Consider the following 19,400-nt stretch of genomic DNA (forward strand, 5'->3'; position numbering starts at 1 on the left):
AACTTTTATATGGTTTACCCAGTACGTTAAGAAGGTTAGTATTTAGATATTTCTATCGGATTTTTCCATTTTAATTTTTAAAATATCAAGATAAACAAAATCATTTTCTTGTTTTTGGTAAATTAATTACCAACAAAAAATTCTGTTGTGAAGTTATAGAAAAATATAAAATTTAGTTTCATTCTTTACCAAAACAATGTTGTTACTTAAGTATAAAATTTAAAAAAATTATTTACAATTCTTATTTTACAATTATTTTATAATTTGCATTAAAAAATATTTTTAAATACTATATCTTTAATTTTAAATATATTATTTATTTTACATTTGTAAACTTGTAAGGATTTAGCTTTACGAAGTATATTTTATGGAAGGAGTTACATATCTTTCTCCCTTGGCTTATTCATTTTTTAAAAAAAATAACCGAAGAAGATATACATACCTTTCACTTCTTTGGCTATGCCTTTGAAAAATATAGCCAATCAATTAACAGATAAGAAGCACTATACGATGGTAATTCGACCAGGAGTTTTATAAACGGCAGAATGCTAGCTTTGAACTACGGGGAAATAAATATACTGGAACTTGCTAAAAACAGGAATACTAAAGAAAATCCTAGGACCCAGAAAAACTAACCGTTGGAAATTAAGAAAAAAAGAGGAACTTTACCGAGAGTTAGATAGAATTACAGAAGCAATTTGTAAGGAAAGATTGACATTCTAATGACATCTGACAAGAATGGATTCAAACAGGCTTACGAAGAGAATCTTTGACAAGTGTAAAGGTGACGAGACGAAGGTTAAATGATTCAAGAAAGTTAAAGAGAACCTAAGGATAGCAAAAATAAACATGATGGATTTAAAACAGACAGATGGATACTTAGGAAAAAATCTTAGAATTCAAGGATCCAGAAGAAGAAAAAAGAATGTGCTAACCTAATGTGAGCGGAAGAAAAAAGGAAGCGGCACAGTGAAAAAAATGAAGAATTGGAGAGCTAAAAACCTAACCAGATTTTAACTATTCAATGTGATCCTACAGTGACCGGCGTCAAAAAAAAAAAAAAAATAGAAATACTACATTAAGCAGCAGAGAAGACTGGACTACTGATCTTATGAAAAACATAAATGATATTTCAAGAAAAGAAAGGATGACTAAGATACTTAATAACAAATAAGACAAGATTAAGGAGTCCATAAGTTCCGATATCTAGGCAAAATAACACCAACAGGTTTGCCAAAAGAATCATTGAAAAAAGTGCAAGAAAGATGGAATTTTGATACTAACTTTGTTGTGTCATATACAGTACAAACTCCATTCAGAAAACTCCAAAATAAGACACTATATCACAGTAAACAAATCAGAAAACCTATACGCAATAGAATGCATTTCCTCGAGCGATAAAAGTTTGTCAGAATAACTGGAAAAAAAGAAAAGGAAGATCCTCAGAAAGATCCATGTTCAAAAAGAGATCAGAAAAAATAGAGATTAAGATCCAACGAAGAGCTGAAGCAGATAGTAGAAAAACTTATAACCACCTTTAAGAAAAGCAAACTAATTTTCTACGGTCAAATCAAGAGAATGCCACAAGAGAAGGCAAGCTTAATAAAATCTAGAATGCGTATAAAATAGAATGATATAAAGAAACTGATACAAGTAAACGGGAAATAAAAAACACACATATAACCGGAAGTGATTAACAACAGATAAGAAAACAAGGGAACAGTCCAGCCTATTAAGAGGTTAAAAGATTGAACAAAGAGGAAGAAAACAAAGCCGAACATTTGATCAGAAGAACGAAAAACTCAAAGAAGAGAAGAATAAGAGTTTGAATAAGATATACACCGATAATTAGACTGGTTCATAGCAAGTGGAAACGAACAAAAAACAAGTAAGGTTTTATTTTTTCCGGAAACGAAATCAAACCATTTTTTACATGAAATATTTATTTATTATTATTTTTTTAATATCTTGTACTGCTTACATAAACGGTAATGAAGCTAAAACTGTTTTGTTAGACATTTAATGTACCCAGTAATGATCTTTCAGATTATTATGTTCAAATTTTTTTTCGATTTTCTAAAATAAAGTTAACCGATAACATTCCTTTATACAGAGTGATTTACGGAGAATTTAACAAACTTTTAGGACATGTCCTACTAGTGAAAATAAAGAAGAAAGTTGATATAAAAGGAACGCTTCGGTTCAGAAACTCTTCGTTAGATAAGCTGGTGAATGATTTCGCCCTGATTTCTGCGCCTTCGTTAAAATTAAACCAGAGTGTAATTCTTGGGATCAAAAAGAAGTTGTAAATTTAGAGGTTTTTTATGAACTCTGATCTGAAAAATTGAAAATAATAGATCCTAGAACTGTATTTTTAGTATTTTTTTCAAAATTTTTATTACAAACAAAAGGCTGGAATCGAAAAACACATTAATTTAGGTTTGGCCTAAAACAACTTTATTAAATGGATAATAAACACGTAAAGGTTTTAAACAAAACTGGTAGAAAATCTAATTTTGAGTAAAAAGTTATGCAAAACGTCTACAGAAACTAAATACAAAGCTAAGAATTTCGAAGTTTATTAAAAACAAAACGTATAAAAATTTGGCAGATTTTAATTTGGTATTAAACGAAAAAGAATTTTCAATATTACAAAACAGAAGAATTAAATTTTTTAGAAAAATAAACAATCAAATAAAACAAACCATCGTTAACATAATTTATTATAAATCTTTAAAGCTAATTAAAAATTAATTTTATGTAAATTTTTATGAAATAATTTATTTCATAAGTTGGCATTATGCCAAAGCTGATTCCAACAATTAAGTTTTTTGTATCGAATTAGAACACCAATAAACATTTAAATAAATGAATAGAATAGTGTATATCAAACGTGTATGTCATTACCTAATAATGTCTTATAAATATTCCGGTGAAGAATACGCAATAATCATTTTTGTTTATGGGTTCTGGAATGGAATCGTTCGAGCTGTACTGCGAGAATATCATCAGATACTTCCCAACAGGAGGATTCCAGGCCACAGAACCTTTGCTTCGTTATTTCGGTGCTTACGTACCGGTGGATCATTGCCATATGTTTCTGCATAAACAGCATATGTTTCTACATAAATGTTGTACTGCTGATTGGCCAGAACAACATCCTGTCGGGGAAGAAGAAAAGGTAATTCAGTACACCAGCCGGTCATCAATACCAGAAGAATTTCTTACTGTACTGGTTTAACACAAAGTAAGGTACGGCGAATGCTTTAAAAATATAAACTCCATCTTTTTAATCTAAAAAGATACAAAAATTACTTCCTAAAGATCTTCATTTACGTTAAAATTTGGATTCTAAAAAATTGTTAACAATGTAGTTTCTATTTTGTTTTGGTTTTAATCATCCTGTATAAAACACTTTTTCATATAAAATCAGAAGTATTTAGAATGGTACTTTCTTTTTGAGCAAGAAGAATAAACAACTCGGTATAATTAGTAATCAATTGTTAATATTCCTTATCAGTTTTAATGAGATAAAATAATTAAAAATTTTGGAAAATAAAAAATTATTGTACGAATATTTATTTCACTTTAAACAATTCTTAATAAAATATCAGAAAATTAATTTAATATCTCAGTAAAAAATATGTTATTATTTATTTATTTTTTTTAAATTTTATTAATAATATTCAGCTAATATAATTTTGTAGTGAGGTTAGTTTAATACTTGATATGGAGAAACTTCAATATTATGCAATAATTTTAATCCAGGTAAAGTTATGAAAGATCTTGGCGAAAAGAAAAGAGAATGGGGGAAGTTGTAACTTTGTATGCATATTATAACGGTGCACTATACATATAAAGTTTCGTTCGCTTTTACTTTAAAATCTCTTTCTCTTCTTACTTATAAAAAAATAAATATAAAGAAAAAAATTAATAATAGTATAATAAAAAACGATAATAAGTATACATAATTTAAAATTAGAATTAGTAGCAAATAAATAAATTGATAAAAAATCACTTTAATAATAAGGAATAAAAATTAAGAATATATATTTTAAGAAACTAATCAGTGGTTCAATAAATCAGTATAATTGTCACTTTCACAAAAGGCTTGCTCAACGAGAAAAATGCGTTTCTCTACCGAAAAAACCATTACGTTTCTCGCAACTATTGATTATTGGGTTATGTAGACGGAGTAGACTCCGTCTACATAACCCTAAAACGAGAGGTTAATGGGATAAAAATGGATATTTATGAAAATAAATGAACATTTTGGTTTTATTGAAAAACAAAGTAGTTAGTTTTAAAGCTTGTAAAATTCCTTTTAATTTGATTTCTTGTTTTTTCCTGTACTATAAAAATAATAATTGTTCATTCAAACATAATGGAATCTGTTAAAAAATGTTTATACAGTTCGTTCGGAAAGTTGCTGTGCAGTAAGCTTTAAAGTTATGTCGTACATTCTATTCTTTCGGCGTTAGGTTCGTTGGCCTGTAGGGGTTCCTTGGACAACCCACTGGATTGGTGTAGTGGTGAACGCGTCTTCCCAAATCAGCTAATTTGGAAGTCGAGAGTTCCAGCGTTCGAGTTCTAGTAAAGGCAGTTACTTTTATACGGATTTGAATGCTACATCGTGGATACCGATGTTCTTTAGTGGTTGGGTTTCAATTAACCACACGTCTCAGGAATGGTCGAACTGAGACTGTACAAGACATACACTCATCCATATCAATCTCTGAAGTAATACCCGAACGGTAATTTCTGGAGGATAAACAGGAAAAAAAGAAAGAGGGGGTTCATTGGATGTTGCTCATTAATAAAGATGTCAGTTGGTGAGTTGTGATTGAACGTGCTTCGTATCGTTTCTTTATCGGAATCAATAGTTGCGAGAAACGTAATGGTTTTTTCGGTAGAGAAACGCATTTTTCTCGTCGAGCAAGTCTTTTGTGAAAGTGATAATTATACTGATTTATTGAAGACAATTTTTCTGAAAAGTTTCCAAATACCTCACCGCAATGCAGGTCAAACTCTTATCGAAAGATTTTGAGCAAAAGGTTCTGTTGAAGACGATGATCGAAGCGGAAGTCCACCAAAACTAAAGAACTGAAGCTGCTTGATATTTTGGATGCTACGGCCTAAAATAAATCAAAGTCAACGCGCAAGTTAGCACAGCGGCAAGATATCGGACAATGAATTTAAAATTTCACGTGATGAAAACCGAAATGAGAAATCTTATTGAAACCAAATTTTTTGGAAAGTTGGAGCCAACAACGACTTGAATGTTTGGAATGATATGTTCGAGAAGCAAAACCTCATATTTTGCGTTTAAATTTCCATCAATAAATATAGGCCCTAACAAATATCCACCAACAATACCTTTTTTTAATAAAAACAACTTTTTTAATCACTATAGTGGCAACTGGTAGTCGTTGCCTCGGTTAGCCCTAAGTGACGTGGCGTCGACTGCCCACCTTAGCTCAGGCCCCTTACAGGGCTCCTCCTATCGAGATCCCTCCTGGTTCATTAGAGCATTCCGACCTTCACTTCTGGATTGCTAAAATGTCCCTCCTCAGGAGGGCTACCCTTCCCGTCCCTATCCTATCGTGGTGCGGTCATGCGTTGCACATGCCCGTCACAACTGCGCGCGTCCATCCCTTGAGGGTCCTTAATGCTTCATCGGAAGCGCCCCGACCCAACCACTCTTGCATGTGACCAGAACGTCCTCAGAAAAAAAACAAAAATATCTATCCGTACATCTTACTTTGACTGGATACGATACCGGTACCTCACGATACTGGTGTGGATTAATATCAGTCCAGTATCGACAATTATAACGATTTATATTGCCATTTAAAAAAAAAAAATGTGGCTTCATCAGTAAAATCTATGTTGCTTAATAAATTAGGATCAGCACAAATATTGTTCATCATAATTTCGCAGAACTCAAGTCTTCGATTTTGAAGGGTTTGAAATTTTCAGTTTTTAATGTTCGGATCGCTGAACTTTGACTAATGTTACGCTCTAGTGCTGCTGTTCGAGTAGAGGAATGAGGATCCTCAATAAATTGTTGCATGATCTCTGACTATTTGTTATTATCTTTTGCAAATTTAGGCCTTCCTGGTTTTCCCTTATTATTAATGTTTCCTGTTTCTTGAAATCGTTTGATAGTTTTTGACACTGTATCTTCTGAAATAGGGTTATGATTATTAAATGCTGCATTGAACGATTCACAAACTTCATTATATGACCTAACTCTATCACCAAAGCCCCTCATCATTAAAAGTGTGACCCTCTCCTGTTCAGTAAGTGAAATGCTGACAGCAATGTTAGAAGGTAACACAAAAAAAATTAATTCAGTAAAAATCAATTATAAGAAAGGTAAAACAGATGTAAATAACAAAAAAGGCTTACAAATGCGGTAAAGGTAAACAAAATCAATTAGCCAACCGATCACAATATATACTCATTAGAAACTACTAGTGTAGTATTGAAACACTCTAAATGGAACATTACTAAATGGAACAATGGTAAGAGACCATCAATGATCAGCTGATCAGCATGATTAGGTGACAACATTTTTATTTATTTACTCATTAAATTGGAACAAAAACAAATTTTTTAAATTAAAATTTAATTTTTAAAATAAATCTTAATTCAGTTTAATTTTTTTTTATTAAGTTTCATTATTTGAACTGTGCAAATTTAGTAATTTTCAAAATCCAAACTTATCCCTTCGACATTTTGGTACAGATATCGTGTCAACTATTTATTTATACCACTTTTCCTGTCTTAAAGAAAATTTTAAAATAAGTATGGTACCATTTAAAATATTTGAATTACAACCCCTGATGAAATTCTATTTCTCGTCAAAAGATAAAGTAGTTGACCGATAACTTATCTTGAAAGTTACAGTATTCTATCTGGAACGGTTTTAAAGTTATTGAGGGGTTTTAATACTTTTGACTTACTCTACATCCGTTTTGGTCTGATTTTCGACCCCGTGGAACAAGGGAACATCACGGTACCCGTGTTTCTTTCCTTGATAGGAAGTCCCAAAGATTTTGGCTAAACATAAGGGATTAATTTAGGGTATCATAATAAACAAAATAATTTCATATATAAGACCTATTTTGCTTTATTTTTCTTCTGTTAGTCACTTTGTGTTTTTTCAATAAAAATTAATATCTTAAGAACAGATTTAGATATTTTAATGAAATTTGGTATTCATGTACCCAACAACATCTAAATGGTAAATAAATTAAAAAAATTTACCTCAAAAAATTCCAAAATTGTGGCTAATATATTTTTTAATCATTAATAGCTCCATAAAAATTGATTTCATCATTTTATTAAATAAACTGTTAAGATTTTTTTAATATTATTAATAAAATGACATTTTATTTATTCAAATGGACTGAAAAACAGCTGCCCATATGACTGAAATTGTTGAAGTGGAACGAAAAAATTTTGTGAAAACAGGTATTAAATTAAATACGGACTCCATAATTTCCAGTCCGTATCCCTATGAAGGCAATCTGGTAAATGGTACTCGATTTCACATTTATTAGTCTTCTTCTAATGCCCATACCATTAAACATATATTATATTAACAAGCGAGAAATAGTGAAAAGGTTTCGTAATAAAGGAAATATTCCACGGGTTATTCAATTTTGTATAAGATAATATTGCTACAATCGGTACCACCTAGTTAGTTAAATACCCACAGGACTTCAAGGAACAATCTGCAGAAACATATATAAAAAAAATTATTTACTAAGTTTGTCGTCTAAAATTGATTTCAAAAATCGTTTCCTATTTGTATCTCGTAATTTGTTTGATTGATTTTAAGTAAAAATAATATTCAGTAACATTTAAAATCCAAAAATGGTAAATTTGAAATAAAGGTCTGTCAAGGGCAAAGCCGGAAAAGCAATGCAACACTCTGCCGGCTTTTTTTGTATCCTGTTCTAAATATGCAAATGACTAAATTACTTAATAGATGCAACAATAGAAATAGATGCAACAGGTCTTATTTTCTACGAACGTTAATAGTCTCTAAAATTTTTGTAAAGTGGTAAATGTACATTGTTTCAAAAATAATTATTTATAAGAAATTTTATGGTAAGCCTTTTTTCACTAAAAAAAAATTGTCTTGAAATAATACAAATTTAAAATTAAAATATATACCTTCACTATGTAAATTGTCTTTAAAAAATTTACACAGAAAAAGTTCAATTAATTTTTTTGATCTGATGTATAACTTAACGATTAATAACTTCATAATCATAATTTTTAAGTTAACTTTTTCGACCGTCGATACTTCAAATGAAATTAGTGATAAGTATTAATCGTATGGAAACTAAAAATAAAAAAATAAAATTTAATCTATTAAAATAGATTTTATATAGGCCCTATAGTTTTTGGATAATTCACTAAAAAACGAACGTGTAAATAAGGGTTTCCAAAAAGAATTAAAATTTGCCAAAACCGTAAAAAATCAATTATGATCAATTTTTATCGTAAAAAAACGAAAAAATTTATTAAAAAAAAAATATTAAAGCTTTTAAAAATATTAAAGATAATATTTTTAAAAGCTTTAAAAAAAGTATGTTTTAGTTGTTTCCGATAAAATCATTATTACTCGATTTAAAAAAAAAAAGATTTGGATCTATTATCCGCAATGCCTTCGTTTAGTTAAGTAGACTGGATAAACTTATTGGTTCCTTAAAAGTTACATACTTAACATAATTTCCCCTCCCCCTAAAAAAAAAAAAATTGTTTTCTTCTATTATGACTATTAGGGCAATAACTATGATAAAGTGAAACATTTTATTTTTTAATTTGTAAAATACACATCTGAAATTTTAAACTACAGAATGTGTAAAAAAGATTAATCTGTAACCTTACATTGCTAACAAAGAACCTTATAGCATGGTATGTAAGAGAGGGGGATTCTACAATTTTTACTGGTCACAAGGGATGTTCCTCCCTTGTGACATGCTATCTTCAATCTGTATTAAGATGGTGACCCCCCACAACAGAAAGCATTTCTGTTGAAAACGTTCCAAAAATTGTGAGTCCATGACAACTGCGTAGCGTGATTTTCTTTTGCAATACTCCGGTACTGCAACTCCTACTATTAAGAGCAGTAACAGTTTCACCAACTGTTTCTGAACAGAATGTTGGCAACAACAGTTTCAAGAAACAGGATGTTTGTGTAAAGGATAGTATCCAGGTCAATCTCGTGTGATGGGCGAAGACGTTGAGCGTACCACAAAGTTTGTTACAACTCCAGTAAAGTTTAATCGTTCGAAATCTCCGAAAGGTAATCGTATTTTTCGAATAACTGTGCCTAAATGCATCTTCCAGTATTCAGGACTTATGCCGCTGGATCATTAATGTCTTCCAATCAATACCTTGCTAGTGTGATCAATTATACTTTTACTATATGCAATTTATAACAGATTTACACACATTTTAATATTGTGTTATTAGTAACTTATTTCACATTAACTACATCATTTCTATTCTAAGAAGTATTATATTAAAGTAATTTATGTAGATTCACATTTAAGTTACATCTTTAACAGAACTGAATTAACTTTAAATACATCTTTTATTGAACTGATTTAACTGTAACTACATCTCTAACTGAATTGAAAAAATTAACAATAGTATTATAAAGAAAAAAAAAATTATAAAACAGTCATTGAACTCAACAAGATTAACATATTTATATGCCTTACATAAGTAAGAAGAAAAGAGTTACAACACATATGACTGTCTGGCTTGTTTTGAGATGACAATTTCCCTCAAACCATACAGGATTTAATTGGTGCAAGTCCTTTGCAAAGATGGTAAAATAAACGACGATGTGCTGAATTTCGTGAATTCATCCTCGACAAGCAGGAAGAAGTTGATACTTTTCTTTCAAGTTTAATGTTTTGTTATAAGGCTACGTTTTATCTAAGAGGAAAGGTAAAACACCACAACCTAAGGATGTGGGGGATCAGAAACCACATGCAACAATCAAGAATGAGAGCGAGAGGGAGAGAGAGAGAGTATGAGAGAGAGAGAGTGAGAGAGAGAAATTCCAAAAGTCAATATCATCTGCGCTGTTTACTGAGAAAAGATTTACGGTTCGTAATTTTTTATAGAAAACAGCGTTACGGGAATTTAATATCTGGAAATGTTATAAAACTGAATTTTCGGGAAGTAGCAAGCAGATTCTAATGAATTCCAGCAGAAAGAGCAGTATCATAATGGCATCTCCAAGTTCAAGCACTTCTTAATATCGAGGTTACACAATGATGGATAGCTTGCAAGGGGCATGCTATTTTGGCATTTCATCACTGGCAATCAAGGTAGCCCTGTGTCATTCTGTAATTTCTTGTAATCTTTTGTAGTTTGGGAATCATTCCGTTTACGTGTACCCTTTTCCAGCGATTGTGAACGAACTATGAAAACGCATAACATCAACAGTTGTTGCATTAACACAAGACATGATCTTAACTATGCATTCCGGGTATTTGGAGGAAATCATATTGAGCATTTTTGAAAACTGTAAGTATAATTTCATATTCTAACATGTATTTTAAAATTCACGGCAAAGTTATATGTTCATTTATTAAATGTTCATGTTATTTTTTGTATTATTTCCTAGTGTATACGTAATAATCTGCTCAACTAGTAAACAATAAGCACCCCCCCCCTGACAAAAGAGATGAGGATGACATATCCACGTCATACATTGGTTTGCTTGGCATTCCACCCACCACCACCCCATTCGGACGCCCTAAAGCATAAGAAGGAATGTCTGTGCCACAAACGGCTACTGAGCCTCAAAACAATTTAGCGACCACTGTCCTAGCTAGTTCCTAGAGCTAACCTAAAAGCGTGAGTGGAATAAGCAAGATACCATCCACCACTCGCTTGCGTGTCCCACCGCCCACTTGTCACATATCACTAAAATAGGTAGGCGCACCCTGATCAATAATTAAATTTAATTCGTCAAAGACAGCAATTCGCCGCCATGCCTAGGCCGCTGAATGCCAGCAAGTACCTGTACCATTAAAGCGCTTGGAGCCTTAATCTGGCTGGTAGCTAGCCATATCTTTCGGCTAGCTTCCTACAGCAGCGCGGTAGGAGTCTTTTCCGTTAAGCAAACTACTGATGTCGGTTGAACAAAGCAACCGCATCAACTCCCACACGGTCCGACAATAAACCATAAAATAAACCAACTCGGTGAGTTGGTTTATTTTATGTTATTTAGCTTAAAATATGTCGATTTATTTAAAATCGGATAAATGTTTTTTATATGCGCTGTACATCTCTAAATATGTAAATAATGAAAACAATTTTGAACACAATATATTTATTCACTCCGCTTTATTGATCATATATTGGTTCAAATTGAATTACACATTATTTTATAGCTGTTTTAAAATAAATCAATTCAGATAATACTTAAAAAAATTATTTTTAAATCAAACATTTATATTTGTATATATAAAAAGCATGCAAGTCGATTAGAGAGAAGTAATTTAAAATTTAACTCCATTTATGAAAAAATTCTGTATACAATGACAGCTTGGCCATTCAATTATTTTTTCAAAAATTATTTATATTTGTCAAACAAATCTTCGAAACAAAATAAATTTAGTAAAATCTCTGTAACCGATAAAACGGTTATACTGGATTTTTAATGATAGGAGCTTATTCCAATTTATTAGCACACTTGGAAATTATTTCTTTTAAAGATATAAAAACGCTGGTTGCCAAAAAGGATCTAGCTACATAGCACCTCATTCCATATTTTGACAACCACGAAATAATAAATATAAAAATCTGTAATAAAAAAGTTCTCTATCGCAGTTTCACTTCAGTATTTAATTATTAATAATGAGTTTGCAACGAACTCAACGTAGTATATCTCATACCTCTATGAGTTAATTTATGGAACTAACACGTCTTCATAAAAAAAAATTCAAATTACACTCTGTTTTTAAAACAGAATGTTTGTATGCATGTGAATACCTATTACTTTTTAATTATAAATTAGAATTATTAAACAGAAGAATTATTACGAAAATATTCACTAAAAACCAATGAAGGCTGGAAAACCGAAAGTAATGGTAAAATACATAACAGCGTAGGTTTCGGAAAGAATGAACAAAAGAAAACTGATTTTTTTTGGGCACTTATATTGAATGAGTGTTATCGAAACAGATTTTCATGTACCTTTGAGAAAAGACAATAAGAAGCTGGATCCAAGAAATAAAAAAAATATCTAGACAGAAACAACATAAAAGAGGATGAAATAACAGAAAGAGATGTGTTTCGTAGGAAAGTGCGAAAAATGGAAGGATTCTAAAGTAGGAAAGATAAAATCACATACCAAAAAGATGAAAGAGCACTGGAAGGTAAGGAAACAACAAAGAAGGAAATTAAATTGTTACCTGGTCCTTAGGCGGTCGTAACGAAAGAAGAAGAAAAAATAAATGTGTTAAGTGTAAAACTTAATAGTTTGGAACTTCGTAGACCCATTTCAATACTTAAACGTATAATGGTTTAAAATTTGAAACAATCTGATTATAAACTTCATAAATCAGAACAAAGTAAGATCTTTTATTTCTTCAACAAACGTAAACTACCGGAATCAGAGCTCTAAAAACATACTATTTTGGATTTACTTAAAAACTACCTCTCAAAGAAAATATCTAAAATTTAAAATAATAAAATTAACAAACAAAATATCCATGTATAGTTTAGGACAAATTAACAAATAACATTACTATTAAACATCTCCAAAATATTTAATTTTTACTGATCTTTCGAATGCAGTTGTCAACATTTCATCCACTTCCACTAATCACATGTGTCAGCCAATTTCCTTTTCTTTTGTATACTTCCCGTAAGAGTTTTGTTTTAAATCATGTTCATTATTGCCTCATTTCTCACTTTATTGATCCATCCTACTTAATCCACCCATCTCCATATCCACATCTCAAAAGCCTCAATTCAGTTTCTTTCCTTCTTCCTCAAAGTTCATGCTTCACTTCCAGAGCATTCCATACCTAACATTTGGCTAACCTCATCCTTAACTCAAAGTTAGGCTTTTACTACATAGGAATTTCCTTTTCTTACTATAGGCTACCTTTGCCATCGTCATTCTTCCTTTTATTTCCATTATGCTCTTCCAGCAATCTGTCACTATATTACCCAAATGCATGCAATTTTTTACTTTTCTTATTTTTCCTTCACTTGCCCTTATCACTAAATCCTCTGTGTCGTTTATTTCCATTACTTTAGTTTTTCCTATACTTGTTTTCATTCCATATTCTTTCAATCCTTCCTCCAGGGCTTTTTACTATCTTTGAAGCGTGTGTGTGCAATTAGCTACAATAACCATATCCATCAGCAAACCTTATGCGACTTTATTATTTATGCGAACCTAATATTTCGTCCTCCTATACTTATTCCTTCTTTTTTTCTTCTAATATATTCCTTACCGTATCTTTTAACGTAAACATCAGTGTTGGTGATACAGCATCCTTGCATAAATTTGTTTGTCTCAAGTATAATTCTTTAATTAACGTTCAGTCTTTCAAATTTTTCTCCTCTTTAAGAATCTCAATCATTCTAATTAAATTTTTATTTAAATTTTATTGATTAGTGAACCATTTTTTCTCACAAAATTTCTTCTTAAGAGTATTTAATAAAAAAAAAAACAAAAAAAAAACGCCATGTCTAAATACATACTAAAATCAGTTCAGAAGCTAAAACTTTATCGGTAAAATATACATACAAATTAAACAAGAAACTTCAGTTGGTCAATTAATTCTGACTACTCATTATTTTAATATAGAAAGGAAAAATATTATCGGTCGAATAGTATAGTAACTGGATAAAGGGTACGACTACCAAATGAAAGATAACAAGACCTAACTATGATTTCATATATGAAATTATATGAACTAATATCCAAATAATTGCTAATTTTCAAATACTGATTTGAAAAATGGAAACCGTAGAGGAACCTTCTAAATAATTTCATGTAATTTCCAGCAATTTCAAACAAGTAAAATATTTATAATAATAATAATTAAAACAAAAAAAACAATTGAATTCAAATATATGTATTATGATTAGCTTACAGAAGAAATGGCACGTAACATGTGTTATTATTATAATGATAAATTTTACAATAATAGTTGATTTTTAATTTGAAAAACTATTTAATAAATATATCCTTTCTGATTAGATTGCACTTATAGTATAAGATCCGGCAGCTGATTTCTGCAGGTATCTGTTTTTTAATGAAACTCGATTTAAATGAATGATTAATGATAACTTAAAACATTACTACCGGGTTGCTTACAAAAAATTAGCCGCAATTACCTTTAATTAAATATATTGTAATCAATTTATTTTAACTAATTGAAATTATATTTTTTTAAAAGTGAATTAAACGTCATTTGAATGAAAATGATGTGAAGAATGTAAAAAAAAGTGGTTGCCAGCTCTTAGTCAGCAGCAAGGCTCCAAGTTTCCAGGTGTAAAAAGATATGTTATTGTTAATTATTTACGCTACGTGTTTTAAAAGAAACTGAAGTTTAATTTTTTCTGTATACGATAGTCCCGCTGTGTACTTGTTTACAACATGAAGCAGCGCGCGCATTCCTTCTCTCTCATCACACTCATCCAGACTGAATTAGTAATTAGTTCAAATAATAGCAACCACTACTTGCGGCCATTTTTTTACACCTGATAACTTGGAAGTTGCGGCTGACTAAGAGCTGGCAACCATTTTTTTTACATTCTTCACATCATTTTCATTCAAATAACGTTTAATTCACTTTAAAAAAAAATATATAATTTTAATTCGTTAAAATATAAATTAATTACAATATATTTAAAGGTAATTGCGGCTAATTTTTGCTAGGCAACCCGGCAGTAATGTATTAAGTTATCGTTAATCATTAATTTTAAATCGAGTTTCATTAAAAAAACAGATACCTGCAGAAATCAGCTGCCGGATCTTCTACTATTAGATGGGATCAGATAGAGTAGATCACAAGTGGTTCATAGGTATCAAAGTAAATTAGTTTGTAACAAGTTATTATTTAGAGTATTTGTTAAGAGTACATGTAGATAACTGTTCATCAATGGTCATTATAAATCACCATCACAGAAAAGTATTTTTGAATCGACTTATGTAATTAAAGTATATCTACATCCTTTTTACGAACAGGCCTGCAGAGGAACCCGCAAATATAATTTTAATTCCTTCTGATCTTCCCTCTTTCTCTTCCAGAATTCTTTTATTTTTTCAGTGTGCTGTGTTTTCCTTCTGTTCAGCACATGCGCTCTCTTTTCTTTTATTTCTATATTTGTTTCATTTAGGTCTTCCTTTGCTTGTTTTATATATGGGGATGGAGTTTTCCAAAACTTATCAACAGCTTTTTGTTTAATTTATCTAAATCCATTCGAATCACATGTCCCACAAAATTTAATTTTCTTTTTTGAATTTCGATTTCTAAATCTTCGAAGGTTTTATTCTTTTTTTCTTTAATTTTGTAAATTTCTTTATTCAACTTCATTTTTCTTGGGCCATGGATCGTTCTTAAAATTTTCTTTTCAGTTTTTAATAGCGATTCTAGTTTTTTTATATTGGAGGTTTCTGTCCCATCCTTTTTATTATTATTATTATTATTATTATTTTTTAATAATAATAATATAATTATTTTTAATTAATACAATTCTTTTAATTTAATTCCTTAATACGATTTTAATGATGTTTTGGAGTAGACTATAAAAGATAATTATAAACAGATAAACAGCATTAGGTTATAATTAAACCGACATCAAGAAAATAAAATTTTAATTTAACTTTAGTCAATACATTTGTAATGAAAGCCTCAAAGTAATTGATTTGTTAAATATTGATCATTTAATTCCAATGACATTAACGTTACGAAGATGAAAAGGACAGAACGATAAACAACGATCGGACGGGTGGTTGAAATAGCCGGTGGAGGGGATGATGAGAGAAGAGTGGCTTGAGTCTTTGCTTGAAGATGGGGGTAGGAATTATTATTAAACGTTAGTGAGTTTAGTAAGCCGAGTAGTAGGGGAAACAGATCGATATGGTAAACCGCCCTTTCCATCTTCACCGTTTACTCACTCGCTCTTAAACAATCTCTCTTTTTCTTCATCATTCTAGCTCATTTTATCCCTACCACCGACCATTCTATCTCTTTCACTTTACCTGTCTCTCTCATACTCCAGCCTAACTGATACTCTACAACTACTATGACGACCCATTAGTATTATATAGCCCACATTTAATTAGTTTAAAGACAGTCAAAGGAGAAACATCGTATCGTATACAGAGTGAAACTTCAAAATGGCGTAGTAATATTATCACAGTAATACTACGTCAGCCTTTGTTTTAAAGGATCTAAGCAATTATTATTATAGATAGGTAGATCAAATACAAATGCCGAGTGGGGGGGGGGGGGAGCGGATTCGACTTACTCTTCTCAATTTTGGTATTTAGGTTTCATCTGAATCTAAATATTACCACCAAGCGTAAATAACACAATAATAATGAATTTGAACTTCAACGGTGCAATTAATTAATTGCTTTTTCAAAGGTTGGAAAACGAAATAATCTGTCTGAAAACAATAGATAAATATTTTTAAAATTTTATTACGTTTATCTTCCTTCTGATTTAATTTGCATAATATACTGGAAGTCTCCAGCTATTAATACATCTTTCTTGAGACGTAGCCGTACGAGTTAGGTTCCTTATTCGGGTAATGTAGCTTGTTACATCCACGGTTGATTATCCTAATTATTATAGAGGAACAGGTTAAATTTAAAATACAATTGGTTCGCTCGGACCTCGAACTATATCAATGTTCTCGTATGGAAAGGCTAGCACTTAATCATCCAAACTACTCCTATAAATTCCTTAATATTATATTTCTAGGTCATTTAAACAAGCCTAAATTGTATTTAAAAACTAATAATTTTGGATGATAAAGAATAAATAATAATTTTTCAAAATATTAAAAACTGAATTTCTTAAAAATAATTGTAAGAAACGAAATAACATATACAGCAGGACAGTGGAAAAGGCAATCGGTAACTGTCTCACTCTTCCTTGTAAGTATACGATGAGATGATTGTTATTCTATGGACTGGAATACCATTTGCAGAAATTACTGGGTAGGTCAGCTACAGGTGCGTGATTTAAGTACTACTTCATCCGTTAAGTACATAGCTCTCTAGAGCTACTCTGCAAGAAGGAAATATAGTAATCAGTCAAAAAATGGAGTATGGGGTTTTTCTCGTGGTTTTATGGCCAAGGAATCAAAAAAACAAATAAAGTGGGGGATAGTATTCGTATGTTCCGGTGTTGGCGCGTTTGAACCTTAATAACTTTTGACTGAATAAACCGATTTTGATGATATTTTGTAAAGACTCGTGTATATGGGGCAATTTGTCGTCAAAATTTTGAGGTTAATATCTCGGAGGATAGATATAAAATAATTGTAGATGATGAGCAATAAAAAATAAATTGTTTAAATTTTCACAATTTTCTCAAAATTTTGCAAACATAACCCCATTTCATAATAATCTCAGTACATGCGTCCATAATCTGCCCAAAATTCCCCCTCCCAAAAATCGATCTGTTTATTTATTGAATATTTTTAACCGATTTTTTTTTAATATTTTCCTAGGCATAGTAGCAGTAGTAGTGCCGGTCACAGTCGTAGCGTCTCGGCCTTTTATCCGGAGGTTCGAATCTCGGTCAGACATGACATTCTCACACGCTACAAAATTGCCATTTCATCTCATCTTCTGAAACGATACCTAAGGGTAGTTCCGAAGGCTAAAATAAATAAGAAGAAAGAAGGCACTGTAGTAGTGCAATGAGCCCAAGAAATTGTTTAGGACTATATTGTGAGTATGAGAGCCAATCAAACTTTAAAAATATCTTGTTTTAAAATTTTTTAAAACTGTTTTTGGCTTATTTTCATACATCATTATTTTTGCACTAGTCAAGGCACTATCAATAAAGATAATTTAATTACAAAAAATTAATCAGACAATGTAACAATTTAACATTTTTTCATTACACTAAATGTCTTAAAACGTTACTATTGAATAATATTCGTTGCTTTAATAATTAATATACGACATTATGACGATCTTCAATTTTATTCTACTACAAAACATCGTCTGTAGTCACCATTGTCTGTTGTACATCATGGATTTACAACCATGAAACGCAATCATCTTCAATATGTCCACTTAACCTACATAAAAATCCCCGTCAATAGTGTTCTAACTTCTATGTCGAAGGATTGAATTACTCATGAGCTATCAAAAATTGTGATAACGTGTGATCTATGACTAAGCAGGAAATGATGGGTGGAATAAAATAATTTGTATACTAACCACTAGGAACAGTATCTCACTTTTCGTGCAGTATCTCACTTATCTGCACTTTTTCCGCAATCATCGACCTAGTATCTATAATACGGTACCTAACTTCTATTTTTACATCATTTGTTCATTCATGGGAGAGAGCGTTTCGGTGAATTGTGATGAATTTAAATTAATATTGGATACCTAATCCTTAAGGTATACTAATTTACCTGAAGGCATACATAGTTTTCAACAACACTGAGTTATTTATCTTACAGATTTACACACTTCACTAATAGTGCTGAATCGACGCAATTTAACCACTACTTGATAGCTTCTTTCAATATGATGTATTGAAAGAAAATTGTTTTCCATAAATCAAGATTCTTTCAGATTATTTTGAACTGATTCCAAAAATCACTTCCAAATTTTATACTATGATTCGACTTTTTTTTATTCCATAATCTTTAAATCTTTGGCGATTAAGTATTTCTAGACGAGTTCTTCCTCGTTCACGTTTATGTAATATCATTCTGAAATATTTCACTTTTTCATCATTCATTAATTAAATTAACACCGTACAGATTTTTATAAACTTCATTCGGTATCATATTATAAAAAAAAAATCTATCTCTTTCCGTATAGAAAAGTTGACAAAAATGTCAATTGTATTATTCATTTTAAAACTAAGCAATTAATAGATAAATGAGATCATAGAAAGGCGTGACAAACGGTAAACTAAAGCAAACAATGTTAACAAATTAATCAGTTTATTTCTTTCAGGTGTTCCAATCTCTACTCCAAAAATTATTGAAAAAATGAATTAATTCTAAGGTAGTATTTGTATAAGTGTTATTATTAACTGAAATACTACATTTTTGATATACTTAGGGGACCTACAGACAATATTAAATAAAATTATTGAAAAAATTGTTTTCTTTTTGAAGCTATTGAAATT

Source organism: Lycorma delicatula, chromosome 4 (genome assembly GCF_047948215.1).
Source record: "Lycorma delicatula isolate Av1 chromosome 4, ASM4794821v1, whole genome shotgun sequence".
Lineage (NCBI taxonomy): Eukaryota > Metazoa > Arthropoda > Insecta > Hemiptera > Fulgoridae > Lycorma > Lycorma delicatula.